At 44.4% G+C, this 15309-nt stretch overlaps 1 protein-coding gene across 1 annotated transcript in view; it reads right to left on the reverse strand.

Moving 5' to 3' along the window:
• The window catches only part of frem1a (Fras1 related extracellular matrix 1a), a 270213-nt gene extending 256794 nt beyond the window's left edge, over window positions 1-13419 (reverse strand). The window contains exon 1 of the mRNA XM_078214133.1: window positions 13334-13419. The gene's annotated coding sequence lies outside the window, so the exon portion shown is untranslated. The remainder of the gene's footprint in view (window positions 1-13333) is intronic.
• Between the last annotated feature and the right edge of the window lie 1890 nt (window positions 13420-15309).

The following is a 15309-nucleotide window of genomic DNA, read 5'->3' on the forward strand; positions in this document are numbered from 1 at the left end:
TGCGTGGGTTTCCTCCGGGTGCTCCGGTTTCCTCCCACAGTCCAAAGATGTGCGGGTTAGGTTGATTGGCCATGTTAAAAATTGCCCTTAGTGTCCTGAGATGCTTAGGTTAGAGGGATTAGCGGGTAAATATGTGGGGGTAGGGCCTGGGTGGGATTGTGGTCGGTGCAGACTCGATGGGCCGAATGGCCTCTTTCTGTACTGTAGAGTTTCTATGATTTTCTATGAACACGAAGCCAATTTCCAGACATTGGATAAACATCCTTTGTTGAAGATATTGTGGAGAGGAAAAGGGCTCTGGCTTGTTGAACAAGTAACATTGTCTTGCTAGGCTGAATAATTCAATCTGGTGCTCCATATCTGATCAGCAGGCCACACCAAAGTAGACCTGACCCAGGTTGAACACAAGCAATTACCCTGCTTCTGTTGGAAGTCTGTACCATCTGATTCAGCTCTGTGAAGTCAACACCACCAGAAAAGTGAATTATCCAACATTGGTTTTCAACCCACTGACCTATGTGAAGAAATGCTTCATTGGATTTTGATTCAGGACTTTGGAACCCATCTGAAACAATATTTCTTTTCTCCATGATCTATGTACTGTAAATCTTTCTTTTCACTATCTCTCTCTTTACTACCTGAATACAAAATGAACGTTGCAAATTCTCTTTCACATTTTGAGTGCATGCAAATAAACTAACCCTTTGAGTTCATCCTACCTCAAGTTTGCTGTGCTGTTATTAATAGAAAATTGGACCGCATCAAAATTGATGGGTCAGGCAATACACTGCTTATAAAGAGGCACATAAATCAAACCATCTTTTGGTTAGTGGATGGATGGCGAGGGGAGATATTAAAGTCATTTAAATGACCTGTTCTACTGTCTCAGAAACGCTTCACATTTTTAAAAGCCTATTGTAAACATTGCTGACTTAATGTCACGTCAGTGAGCTATGAATATTCAGTGAGTGGGAGAATATGGTGGGAAACCCTTTAATTATATTTAAATTTATTACAATATATTAAAATTAGATTCTCGCCCTTTCTGGGTAGGAACCTCGTTAATTCACTGGCGAGGGGTGTGGAGGATCAGAAAATGAGATCTCATCGGTTTGAATCTAATTTTCTGATTCTTGCGAGATTTTCTGCCCACGTCTCTACTTGTTCTCATGGCGAATGCAGGCACAAAATCAGCCTAAATATCCAAGAACGCTAGATTGCTCTGAGCAATTAAAGACACCTCCAGACAAGGTGATCATTACAAGATATGGGAGTCATGATGTGGAGTTGCCGGCGTTGGACTGGGGTGAACACAGTAAGTAGTCTCACAGCACCAGGTTAAAGTCCAACAGGTTTATTTGGTCGCACGAGTCACAAGTGTATGTGCCGTGTACCTGGTGGATGGTGTTCTCACGTGAGATGATGGCATCCGTGTCGATGGTCCGGCATGTCTTGCAGAGGTTGCTGTGGCAGGGTTGTGTGGTGTCGTGGTCACTGTTCTCCTGAAGGCTGGGTAGTTTGCTGCGGACAATGGTCTGTTTGAGGTTGTGCAGTTGTTTGAAGGCAAGAAGTGGGGGTGTGGGGATGGCCTTGGCGAGATGTTCGTCTTCATCGATGACATGTTGAAGGCTCTGGAGAAGATGTCATAGCTTCTCCGCTCTGGGGAAGTACTGGACGACGAAAGGTACTCTGTCCGCCGTGTCCCGTGTTTGTCTTCTGAGGAGATCTGGGTGGTTTTTTACTGTGATGCGTCGGAACTGTCCGTCGATGACTTGAGCGCCAAATCCTGTTCTTACGAGGGCGTCTTTCAGCATCTGTAGATGTCTGTTGCGATCCTCCTCATCTGAGCAAATCCTGTGTATGGAGGTCTTGTCCATAGGGGATGGCTTCTTTAACGTGTTTAGGGTGAAAGCTGGAGAAGTGGAGCATCGTGAGGTTATCCGTGGGCTTGCGGTACAGTGAAGTGCTGAGGTGACCGTCCTTGATGGAGATGCGTGTGTCCAAAAATGCAACCGATTCTGGAGAGTAGTCCATGGTGAGTCTGATGGTGGGATGGTACTTGTTGATGTCATCATGTAGTTGCTTCAGTGATTGTTCGCCACGAGTCCAAAGGAAGAAAATTTCATCAATGTATCTAGTGGATAGCGTCGGTTGAAGGTCCTGTGCGGTGAAGAAGTCTTGTTCGAACCTGTGCATGAAGATGTTGGTATATTGAGGTGTGAATTTGGTCCCCATGGCTGTTCCGTGTGTCTGGATGAAGAACTGGTTGTTGAAGGTGAAGGCATTGTGATCCAGGATGAAGCGAATGAGTTGTAGAATTGTGTCTGGAGATTGGCAGTTGAGTACTGAGGCAGTTGCAGCAATGCCGTCATTGTGGGGGATGCTGGTGTCGAGTGCTGAGACATCCATTGCGACAAGGAGTGTTCCTGGTTCAACTGCTCCATGGGCGCTGAGTTTCTGTAAGAAGTCCGTAGTGTCGCGACAGAAGCTCGGGGTTCATTGTACGATGGGTTTCAGGATGCCCTCGATGTGGCTGGAGAGATTCTCACACAGGGTCCCATTGCCTGATACGATGGGACGGCCAGGTGTGTAGGCCTTGTGTATCTTCGGGAGGCAGTAGAGATCTCGAACGCGAGGAGTATGTGGGATGAGAGCACGGCGGATGCTCTGAAGGTCCGGATCAAAGGTCTTGATCAGTCTGTTGAGTTGACTGGTGTGTTCTTTGGTCGGATCTGCAGGTAACTGTCTGTACTGTTCCTCATTGTTCCATTGTCGGTATATTTCTTTGCAGTAATCCATTCTGTTCAGTATGGTGGTGGCCCCTCCTTTGTCTGCTGGTTTGATGACAATGTTGCGGTTGGTCTTGAGAACGCGGATGTCATTGCGTTGTGCTTGGGTGATATTCGGGGCTGTCTTGTGAGTGCGGTTAACGAACCTAGCATTGACGCACCTCCTGACAGCTTGGGCATATATGTTGAGTTGAGGGCAGTGGCCTTCCGGAGGAGTCCAATTCGACTCTTTCCTCTTCGGTCGCTGCACCGCGATCTCTCTGTCGGCTGTTCCGGTTCATTGGCTATCTCCAGGTTCGCTGTTGGCCTCTTGGGGTTTGTGGAAAAACTCCCGGAGCCTCATTCACCCAATGACTTCTTCTGTGTCCACTGCGAGACTGATGGGGTCCATTTGGTGGTGGGACAGAAATTGAGCCCTCGGCTGAGAACTTCGATTTCATCTGGTTGAAGTGTGTAGTCCGTCAAGTTGACAATGGACTTTCCTGCAGTGGTACTGTTTTCTACTGTGGTACCGGGGGAGGATTGGTTGCTGCTGGTGGTGATGCAAAGTTTCTTAAGTTTCCTGTTCTTGGTGTGCATATAGATGGCATCGTTCTCTTGTCTCATCTGCTTGGCAGAGTTTCACAGCTGGTCTGCGTCCTGGGCGCAAGTTGAGAATATGGACTCTATCTTTGTTTCCAGGATGCAGCGTTTGCTGTAGAGCTGGTGTGTGAGATGTTGAAGAGTGTGACAGAGGTGCGAAGGCAAAGTCTCTCAGCGTAGTCGGTGTTATAGGTTGACCTGAGTGGGTTCGTGAACTGTAGTCCTTTCGGTATCTTGTCTGCTTTCTTGCATCTTTGCAAAAACTTGATGTCTGTGTCGATATGCGCGATCTGCTTAGGGAACCTCTCCACTTTGAGCTGGCAGTTTGCAGTGTCAGTGGTGGCCGTGATATGGAAGTGCCAGCAGACTATCTAGTGCACTTTAGAAACCCGTAAATTCATCAGTTCTCCACACTTAGGTAAGGGTAACTAAACATGAAAATTGTAAATAGTCATACTTAATTGGAAGGGAAAGGTATCTTTAAAAGGGAAGGACAATGTTGTAATATGCTTTTAAGTGATTGCAGCATGGCATCACTTGAAAAGAACTATGTCAGGCAATCCAGTTTTCATTTCCCTTTTGTGTTTTCAGCACACACACAGCTCTGCCACTCTGATATCTTCAGGCTTTATGCCCTTTTATCAATATTGCAATGTACTTCATCTCAATAAATGAACCCACAACGTGTTTGCACAATCCCTTTCTAAGTAGCAGGTGGATTTATATCATGATAAAAAGATAAAATTAATATTAAGGGTGAGGTTAAGTGTTACAAAAATGTTTTCAACGGCAGGTTGGAGCCTGGAAATCTTTGTCACAAGAAACAGAAATTTGCCACCAAGCCAAATTTAAAGGAAGAAATAAATGTTTGAAGCAGAGCAAGAAACAAGACAAATGGAATCGGCAGGGAGTGGGGCTATTTTGGATTGCTCTACCACCTGCAAAGAGACAATAGGCCAAGTGTCTACCTTTTGTAATCCTATGTCGATATATAAAGAAGGAATTTGCATTAATAATTCAAGATATCCAAGAACATTTTAGCTAATGAAGTACTTTTGAAGTGTAGTCATTGTGATGTAGCAGCCAATTTGCTACCAAGCAAGATGCCTCAAAGAGCAAAAAAATAGACAATGGATTTTATAGGAGGATGATTGTTTGCCAGGGCACCAGGAAAATTAATCTAACCTTCTGAATCAGAGGAATGGTTAACTAAGTGAGCATTAATGCTGTTACACTAATTTAGCTACACTACTAGAATTTTCTTGGATGAAATGACATGCTCCTTTTTAAAAGAACATTTCATTATTTTTATATATAACGAAATATGCTCTGATATTTTCTGAAGTGTTTTTGAAGATCAGCACTTCCCCAGACATCAAATTATTTGGAACTGCCATTCCACTCAAGCGCAACAGCCTGACTGATTCACAAATTGGTTGTGCAAAATTCACAAAATGCACAAAATGTTCAATGCACAAAAATAAGCTAGAACTCCATGGATTCAGCCTCCACCCTAGGTCAAATGCCCCTACTGGCATTTGAAACATTTGGAATGCCTGCGATTATCGGGCCTCCCTTGTTCCCAGCAGCCTGTCAAATTGCACTATTTTATTTTCAATCTTTGTTCTGTGATTCAATAGTTTAGGTGAGATTAATTTTTTCACTATATACCAAATAAAACATTTTGTAAGATGACAAAACAATGTCTGTATTTCATTCAGTCGTATTTCCATTGAGGTCATGCTGCTCACAAACCAGTCACTTGAATTCATTCATGATTAGTATAAACAGCACAAACATCAACATTATCTTCAGAAGCCTAACCAAGGCTTAAAGGACGAAGGGGAAAAACAAATTAAAATGGGAATGAGATAAATCAGCAGATAAGAGTAGTGTGGAACAGGGTTAGATTCCAAACGTTCAGAAGGAATCAATGCAAATTAAAGAGCATGAACCAACAAACAAAATGACAGTGGGAAGCAGAATTGAATAGCAACCATTCCTGGTATTCACAATTTGAAATAACTAGCACTCACCTTCCACACAAAACACAATTAAGCTTTGAAACTTCAGATGTCTGAAATGCTGAAGCTTCAATTTGGATTCTGCAAAGCTTCAGAAGAGAGTTAAATTAGTGGTTTGCGACCCACAGACAAACCAGAAGTGGAAATAATTTGCTCTCTGCGGGATATGTCGCATTTACCTGAACACAGACCATTGAGAGCTGTTGATGCTATCAGGAGAGGTTAAGATCATATTCTTGATGTTCCAAACTGACCCAACTGACAGGCTGAGAATTATAAGTGTCTCGGTGTTCCCCAGCATGGCCTGTCTTGTTGTACGGGTCTGTGCCTAGAACTGGCAAGTGGCATACTGTAGGAGGAATAAATGCTGGCTGCATCTTCGAGATTAATGGAGGAAGCTGAAAAAATTGGTGAATTACTTTTTCCATATATCCCTTGAACTTACTATTCATCCTGCTCAGAACAAGGCAAGCAAATGTACCTGCAAGAAAATGAGGTAGAATTTGGTCCTTCAAAATCCAGGGGTCTCAATCCTTTATCTTTGGGCTGGAGTTTACTGGAATCGACAACTTAGCCGCAGGAGCAATAGTGCTGGCAACTCAGGAGAGGTAGCCCTTGCATCCGTGGTTTATGAGTGTGCAGCACTCTGGATGTCATGCTTGGCATTCTCATAGTCTTGGAATCACTCTATATATTGATGCTTGTGAGAAAGGCAGCATAGAAACCAAGGAAAATCTCCTGCAAATGTTGACTCTTGAGAGAAGAATACAACTGAGGGACAGAGGAAGATGGAAACTTATGGATGATGCAAAACTTGAAGGCACTGTGAAGTGTGAGGAGAATAATGTAGAGCTTCAAAAGGACATAGACCAGTTGGTTGAGTGGGCAGAACAGTGGCAGATAAAGTCCAATGCTTTCAGAAGGCTTTTGACAAAGTGCCACATAAGTGATTAGCGTGTAAAATTAAAGTGCCTGGGATTGGGGATATCGGAGTGAGATGGATAGAAAACTGGTTGGCAGACAGGAAACAAAGAGTAGGAATCAACAGTAAGACAAAGGCAAAATACTAGGGGCGCTGTCATCGGAAAGCAGTTTACCAAGATGACCAAGAGATCAATGGAGGAATCAGATGCTAATTTTCGAGAGTCAAGGAATATGAGAGAGACAAACCGCCTAATATACAGTAGGCAGAATCAAAGAGAGAACCATGGTATAATTGCCAACTCCCGCAGAAGCAGACAGGCCAGTTTAACATCTAACAGCAAGCCAGCTAACAGCAGCAGCCACCTTAAAAGTCTGGTGCAGAAACCTTCATAAAGGCAATTTCAATATCTTCACTGAACCAGGCAAAGGTGCCTCTCAAACTGGAACATCCTCCTGGTATTGAGTGGTAACTATAAGCTGGATTTAACGTGTAGATTTGTTTAAGGTCGATGTTGTTTGGGGAACGGGGGCATCTTACAGAGTTCAGGTATTGGGGATATAGTTTAAAACAATGGGTAATTTCTAGATAAAACTGTGTGTATGGTTATTACTTCTGGTGTTTACTTGTTTTATAACGTTATGACCCTATTCGTGTGTATGTCTTTTCTTTAATTTAATAAATAGTCTTTAGTAATTGTTACACTATGACTGCGTTGCTTATTCTCATAGGTGGTTTCACATGACTCCTCACATTATTCCAAAACAAAACTATACACCACCATGAACCAGTATCCCATGCTGAGACACCCTCACAGATGACATATCTCTCTTAAACATCAGACCCTTCCAAAGATGACCATTAAATGTAGAATACTATTTAAAATGTAGTTTCCTCCATTTGTTTTTTTTCCTTTAATGTTGTGAATATACTTTAGAGCGACATTCTGCAGAAATCCCACTGATCTGCTGGAACTTCAGTGGACAATCCTTTACCCTTCATACAGAAGAGGGTGGATATGGCTAGTTTCATTATTTTCCTGGGTGTTTTATTTATGGGACGTGGGCATTGCTGACGCTGCCAGCATTAATTGCCCATCCTTCGTTGCTCTTCAGAAAATGGCGGTAAGCTGCCTTCTTGAACCATTACAGTCCTTGTGGTGTGGGTACACCCACAGTGCTGTTACGAAGGGGAGTCAAGGATCTTGACCCAACAACAGTGAAGGAACAGCAATATGTGTGTGACTTGGAGGGAACCTCCAGGTGATGGTGTTCCCAGGTACCTGCTGCTCTTGTCCTTCTAGATGGTAGCAGCTGTGGGTTTGGAAGGTGCCGCCTAAGGAACATTAGTTCCTGCAGTGAATCTTGTAAATGGTACACATGGCTGCCATTGTTCACTGGTGGTGGAGGGATTGAATATTTATTGAAGGGGTAGCAATCAAGCAGGCTGCATTGGTCTGGATGGTGTCAAGCTTCAAGCATTGTTGGAGCTGCACACATCCAAGCAAGTAGAGAGTATTCCATTACATTCCTGACCTGTGACTTGTTGTGGAGATGGACAGGCTTTGGGGAGTCAGGAAGTGAATCACTCACTGCAGGATTCCTCGCTTTTGTCCTGCTCTGGTATCCAGCCATTTAAATGACTAGTCCAGTTAAGTTTCTGGTCAATGGTAAGGCCTAGAATGTTGATATTGGGGGATTCAATGATGGTAATGCCACTGAATATCAAGGAGCGATGTTTAGATCCTCCCTTGTTGGAAATGGCCATTGCTTGGCAGGGACCCGGCTTCTTGGCTTGGGTCGCTATCTGTGAGGAGTCTGCATTTTTTCCCTTGTCTGCATGGGTTTCTGTGGTGAACCACTGTAACTACATGTGAATGCCTGGACACACCCATGCTGCACCTGGCCCGAGACTCCTCCCTTTCCACCTGAGACTCCTCCCTTTCCACCAGAGCGAGATATAAAGTGATGGTTCCTCCTCCTTGCCTCAGTCGAGGCCAGGTCAGCTACAAGAGTGTGCTCCTGTTCTTTGTGAATAAAAGCCTGTTAATTCACTCACTCACTGGAGTCCTCGTATCGTGATTAATAGTGCATCAGTTTCCTCCACGGGCTCCAGTTTCCTCCCACAATCTGAAAGACGTGCTGGTTCTCCCTCGGTGTACCCGAACAGGCACCAGGGTGTGGTGACTAGGGGATTTTCACAGTAACTTCATTGCAGTGTTAATGTATGCCTACTTGTGACGCTAATAATAAATAAAGAGAAGGTGGAAGGTCATTGGGTGTTCAGAGTTTCTTTAAGAATAAACTTCTCCATGAATCGGCACGGTAGCACAGTGGTTAGCACTGCTGCTTCACAGCTCCAGGGTCCCGGGTTCGATTCCCGGCTCGGGTCACTGTCTGTGTGGAGTTTGCACATTCTCCTCGTGCCTGCGTGGGTTTCCTCCGGGTGCTCCGGTTTCCTCCCACAGTCCAAAGATGTGCGGGTTAGGTTGATTGGCCAGGTTAAAAATTGCCCCTTAGAGTCCTGGGATGTGTAGGTTAGAGGGATTAGCGGGTAAATATGTGGGGGTAGGGCCTGGGTGGGATTGTGGTCGGTGCAGACTCGATGGGCCGAATGGCCTCCTTCTGCACTGTAGGGTTTCTATGATTTCTATGATTCTATGAATCAGAAAGAATTGTGATTCCAGAAAAAGTTCAGCTTCCTACCGTGAATATATGTTCAAAAGAAAAGGAATCATTCTCCTACCATCTGTCGGGCAGAATGCTGAAATATATTCTCCACACACACTGCAAAAATAGCCTAATCCATGTTGTGAAATTTTGTCTGATTCTCTTATGAGGAAAACAGTTATCAAAAGAACATATAAATACTGCCAGCTCAAAACTGCTCCTGGGGTGGTCTGTTCCTCTGACTTCTTGTGGACTTCCAGCAGTCTCTGGAATCCCCTTCCCAGACATTTCTTTAGCTTACTCTTTCCCAGAAGACCCTCTTTATCATCCATCTCTTTGTTCAAGTCTCTAATCACACTCAATCTCTCGCGCATCTGTTTCAAACCAATTTTGTGTGAAGAGTCTTTGGATTTTTTTCCAAAATTAAATACAAGTGCAAGCTATTGTTATCACAATCCCATTTCAAAGTTCAGCTATTAAAGGAGCATGAGCTTCATTAAAAAGCAACTGGTAAACATTTTTGGTATGAGGGAGCATGAAAGGCTTGAAAAACTATGTTTGTCATGATACCCGTAGTATGTGTTCCAGTTAGACAAGATGATGTTTGTTAAATAATAGATTTTTTCTTTGTATTGTTTTGCTTTAACTATGAAACAAATTTTATTGAACCATTAGTTCACAAAAATAATTCTTCATTCTAAAGTGGCAATTTTAGTCATTGGTATTAGACTAGATGTTACCTTGGTATAAATATTTGATATTCTCAATTGACCCATATAATTGTTACTTCTAGTCTAAAATTATCAACAATCCCACCGGCAATAACATCATATCTGAATGTTTTATTCAGGGTGGCACAGTGATTAGCACTGCAACCTCACAGCTCCAGGAACCCGGATTCAATTCTGGCCTTGGGTGACCCTGTGGAGTTTACATGTTCTCCCCGTGTCTGCATGGGTTCCCTCCAAGTGCTCAGGTTTCCTCCCACAGTCCAAAGATGTGCAAGTTAGGTGGATTGGCCACGCTAAAGTACCCCTTAGTGTCCAAAGATGTGTAGGTTAGATGGATTAGCCATGGGAAATGTGTGAGGTTATGAAAATAGGGCGGGGAGAGGGCGTAGGTAAGATACTCTGTCAGAGAGTTGGTGCAGGATTGATGGGCTGAATGGCCTCTTCTGCACTATAGGGATTCTATGATTCTATGTGCTATTGCATCATAAGGGAAATTCCAAGAAATCTGTATCACAGTGGCTTTGACGCTGAATAGCATCCTCTGTAAGCATTGCTTCATGAAGTTTATCCTAGCAAACAAAGTTGGAATGTGATGCTGCGCTAAGATTCAACATTTTAACAGTTTTTGTATGAATGAGTGTGAGGGTAATCTCTGACCTTTAGTCTAGGTATCTGGTCAGGGAAGGGCAGATAAAAGAGTTGGAAACTGAGTTTTCTTTCCATGAGGAATTATTTGGACCGCAATTGAAAGATGAAAAGTGCAAGTTACATGTCATCGTTCTTCTTCAGCAAGGCTTTTATTGCATGCACTCCTTATTCTGCTTCACTGTTAGTTGGAGGGTGCTTTCTTGAGCTGATAGAATGGACAAATCCATATGATACTATGGATCCTTTAAAGTTGAGATTACAAGGTTTGGGATTCCAGGTGTTGCAATTATTTCCTTCCGCAAAATAATCAGTGCTTCAGAAGTGTGATCCTGCTGTGGCTTGACCACTATCAATCTGGACTAATAGTCTACTATGATCAAGAACATCTTCATAGAATCAGAGAATCATAGAATACCTACAGTGCAGAAGGAGGCCATTCGGCCCATCGAGTCTGCACCGACCACCTGAGTCCTATTCCCGTAACCCCACGTATTTACCCTGTTAATACCCCATGTGTTAAATTAGTGCCAAGCTAGAAGGGGGAACAGGAATTGAAGGAGCCAACACAGAAACCACAAGATAAGCGAGTGGGTCAAACAATGGTGAATAAAATTTATACCCCCCACACCCCCACTTCTTGCCTTCAAACAACCGCACAAGCTCAAACAGACCATTCTCCGCAGCAAACTACCCAGCCTCAGGAGAACAGTGACCACGACACCACACAACCCTGCCACAGCAACCTCTGCAAGACGTGCCGGATCATCGACCCGGATGCCATCATCTCACATGAGAACACCATCCACCAGGTACACGGTACATACTCTTGCAACTCGGCCAACATTGTCTACCTGATATGCTGCAGGAAAGGATGTCCTGAGGCATGGTACATCGGGGAGACCATGCAGACGCTACGACAACAGATGAATGAACACCGCTCGACAATCACCAGGCAAGTGTGTTCCCTTCCTGTTGGGGAATACTTCAGCAGTCACGGGCATTCGGCCTCTGATCTTTGGGTAAGCGTTCTCCAAGGCGGCCTCCACGACACATGACAACACAGAGTCGCTGAGCAGAGACTGATAGCCAAGTTCTGCACGCATGAGAACGGCCTCAACTGGGATCTTGGGTTCATGTCACACTATCTGTAACCCCCACGACTTGCCTGGGCTTGCAAAATCTCACTAACTGTCCCGGCTGGAGACAATACACATCTCTTTAACCTGTGCTTAATGCTCTCTCCACTCACATTGTCTGTACCTTTTAAGACTTGGTTACATGTAAAGACTCGCATTCCAACCATTATTTTGTAAATTGAGTTTGTGTCTTTATGTGCCCTGTTTGTGAACTGAAATCCCACTCACCTGATGAAGGAGCAGCGCTCCGAAAGCTAGTGGCTTGTGCTACTAAATAAACCTGTTGGACTTTAACCTAGTGTTTTTGAGACTTCTTACTGCGATTCAAGAAGGCAGCTCACCACCACCTTCTCAAGGGCAACTAGGGATAGGCAATAAATGCTGGTCAGCCAGCGACGTCCATGTTCCACAAATAAATAAAACAAAAAATTAAATTATCCCCTCCCCAACCCCTCATCAGAGAGGTATCAGGGGCTTTCCCCACACCCTCCACAATCATCTGGGGCTCTCTTCCCCCCACCACATTGCGGAAGTAGCGTTGACATTCTCCCTCCTTCCCCCCACCACACTTCCCCCCACTATGCTCCCACCATCCTTTCCGCACCCCTCGTGCCTGCAAGTTCCTTCCTTAATGGCCTTGGCATCCCCTCCTCCCCCTGTCTTGTGGCTCTCCAGAGGGCCTGCCCCAGGTATTGATCCCTGGCACTGCCCTCTGGCACAGGTTGGCACTGCCATGTTGGCACAGCCTGGGCATGTCCCTCTCGCCCTGTGGGCAATACTTATCTTTGTGCCCCTGGGAATCGCCTTGACTGATTCACGTTTTCAAATATCAGTTGTAAACCTCGTCGATGTGACTTCACGTTGGCGAGGTTTGAATATTCTCAGTGATGAGGATCATGTGGTGAGGGGACTGGATAATGATATTAAAATTTATTCAAAAACATTAAAATGAGGTTCTCACCCTTTGTGGGCATGAACCTCCTGGCATCACTGGTGAGGGGGGTGGAAAATCGAGAAACATTTCCCGATTCTTGCCATATTTTCTGCCCTCATCGCCGTTCTCTGACGGTGAATGCAGGCTGAAAATCGCCCCAATAGACTCAGACATTACACAAATCAATCAAATCAGTCTACATAACATGCACAGTTCAAGAAGCAAAATACTGCAGATGCTGGAAAGACTCAGCAGGTCTGGCAGCATCTGTAGCGAGAGAAAGCAGAGTTAATGTTTCAAGTCTATTTTGAGTTCTTCAGCAGAAGGGTCATGCGGGCTCGAAACATTAACTACGTTTTCTCTCCCTATGGATGCTGCCAGAACTACTGAGTTTTTTTGCATTCTCTGTTTTTGTTACAGTTAAAGTTGAATTCCTCAGTAAACCTATTAAGTATGGTATATTGAAAATATTTCTTGTTCCATGTCATTTCTATACACAGATATCCAAGAAAGCACTTTAAAGAAAAACAACATAAGCACTTTATACGCTAACATGTGAAGTTATTTAAATATGCCTTTGGAACAGACAACAATCAAAAATTCTGTTGAGTAGATACTTACCCCTCTGCCCATTTAGAAAGCAGCTGTAATTTATTAAACGAGGTACGCAAAGGATTTCTGCTATATTAACAAGCTAACAAGGACCATAACAATGAATCATCGAAACAATTGGTCCTGGATTTAATGTTCATTTAAGAAAACAATTTATTTTCCCATGATCTTACTCAGATTCCTTATGAACTTTAGACCCAAAAAATACCAGTGATACTGAATGCTTTTTATCAGGCAAAGTAATGGCAAACTGTTATGAGTGAATGTTACTCAACAATCTAATTACCTTTAACCACTGTCGTGTTACAGTGAAAAGTTTTCCTCGCGATCACTCAGATCTTGCAATCCACAACTTCCAGCTGGAAAATTCAAGCCCTTTTTATAGCCTCTCTTATCAGAGTGCCTTGTTCCGGAGAGCAAGAACAGTATGGGGCCTCCCTTGGAGTTTCTCAGCTTAAAAAGCTCATCAAAATGGAAAGGAGTGAAGATAAACAGCAAAACTGGAGATCAAAGCACCTCCCAGCTCTCTGTGCATTCAAGAGCTGTGACAACACCTTCATGGCTTTACAATTATGCCGGGGTGGTAGTGGGGAGTGGGGCGGGGGTTGGCACAGTGGTTGCTTTTCATCTGATTAACTTGATGCAAATGTAAACCAGGAGTTTATGGGTCAAGAGGAGCAGACAGCATAACTGAGACAGCTGTGTTTTTGTGTGTTTTGTAAAGATTGTCACTTTGTGTTGGGTCTACAGCATAGTTCCTTTGAATACAAGTTTAACCCTTTCACCAATACACAGTTCACCACGAATTTAAATGCTTTTCTATATACTTGCTTTAAAATTATATGAAAATCATGTTATGAGAGCTTGGTGCAAGAACAATAATTGATTACAATTTGGAATTACCATGGCATCTCTGCATTCCTGATCCTGACATTCTTCAGAAATATATATAAATTATAATTAGCTCTCAATTAAAGCTCCCAGCGTGTGTTATTATCAGGAAATGTCGGGCTTACATTTCTGTGGAATGGCAGAGTTGGATTGTCCTTACACTCCCTGGGTGGGATTTCCCCCCTTCCCCGCAAAATGTTTCTCGGCGGCAGGCGAGGCCTCTAAGGGGTGTCGGGGAGGGGGGTCTGCTGTTGCAGGACCTGAAGATCCCACCGGTGGGAAGAGCCAGAAAATCCCACCCGTAGTTTCTTATCTGGAAATACAGCATACTTTTTTCACCGGACCTTTCACCTCAGGCCAGACAAGAACTGGGGGTGGCACAATGGTTAGCACTGCTGCCTCAGAATGCCAGGGACCCAGGCTTGATTCCAGCCTTGGGTGATTATCTGTGTGGAGTTCATACATTCTCCCCATGGTCTGTGTGGGTTTCCTCCGGGTGCTCCGGTTTCCTCCCACACTCAATGATGTGTGGTTTAGGTGGATTGGCCATGCTAAATCACCACTTAGTGTCCCAAGATGTGTAGGCTAGGGGGATTAGCGGGGTAAATGCTGGGGTTACGGGGATAGGGCCTGGATAAGATGCTCTGTTGAAGAGTCAGTGCAGACTCGGATGTGCCAATCGGCCTACTGCACTGTAGAAATTCTATGAATTTTCCAGTATAGTGGGAAGCTGAGGCCTCTGCTGAGAGCTGGAGAGTCAGCGGTAAGAAGGCGATGACTCTTTTAAGGCATCAGCTTAATGGGGGGGAGCAGGTGTTCAGGAGTCTTGGGCAGTCATGGGGTTGTGTATCAGGTGGTAAGCATAGATGTGGATTAGTCAGAGATAATCAGCATGGATTTAGAAACATAGAAACATAGAAACCCTACAGTACAAAAAGAGGCCATTCGGCCCATCGAGTCTGCACCGACCACAATCCCACCCAGGCCCTACCCCCATATCCCTACATATTTTACCCACTAATCCCTCTAACCTATGCATCTCAGGACACTAAGGGGCAATTTTTTAGCATGGCCAATCAACCGTGCGTGTAAAGGAGCTGGAGGGGGAGGTAGAGGAACTCCGCATAATTCGGGAGGCGGAGGTGGAAGTTGATAGGAGTTATAGAGAAATAGTAACTCCTAGAAATGAGGCTTGGGTCAATGCCAGGAGGAGGGGTAAGAAGCAATCGGGAAGACAATCCCCTGGGGCGGTTCCCCTCCATAATAGGTTTTCGGTGCTGGAGGCTACAGTTGAGGAGGAATCAACTGAGCATAGAGAGCAGATCTCTGGGGGTGAGCCGAGTGAGAAAGCTCAGGTGGTTAGGGGCTGTA

The sequence above is a fragment of the Mustelus asterias genome, chromosome 6 (assembly GCF_964213995.1).
Source record: "Mustelus asterias chromosome 6, sMusAst1.hap1.1, whole genome shotgun sequence".
Lineage (NCBI taxonomy): Eukaryota > Metazoa > Chordata > Chondrichthyes > Carcharhiniformes > Triakidae > Mustelus > Mustelus asterias.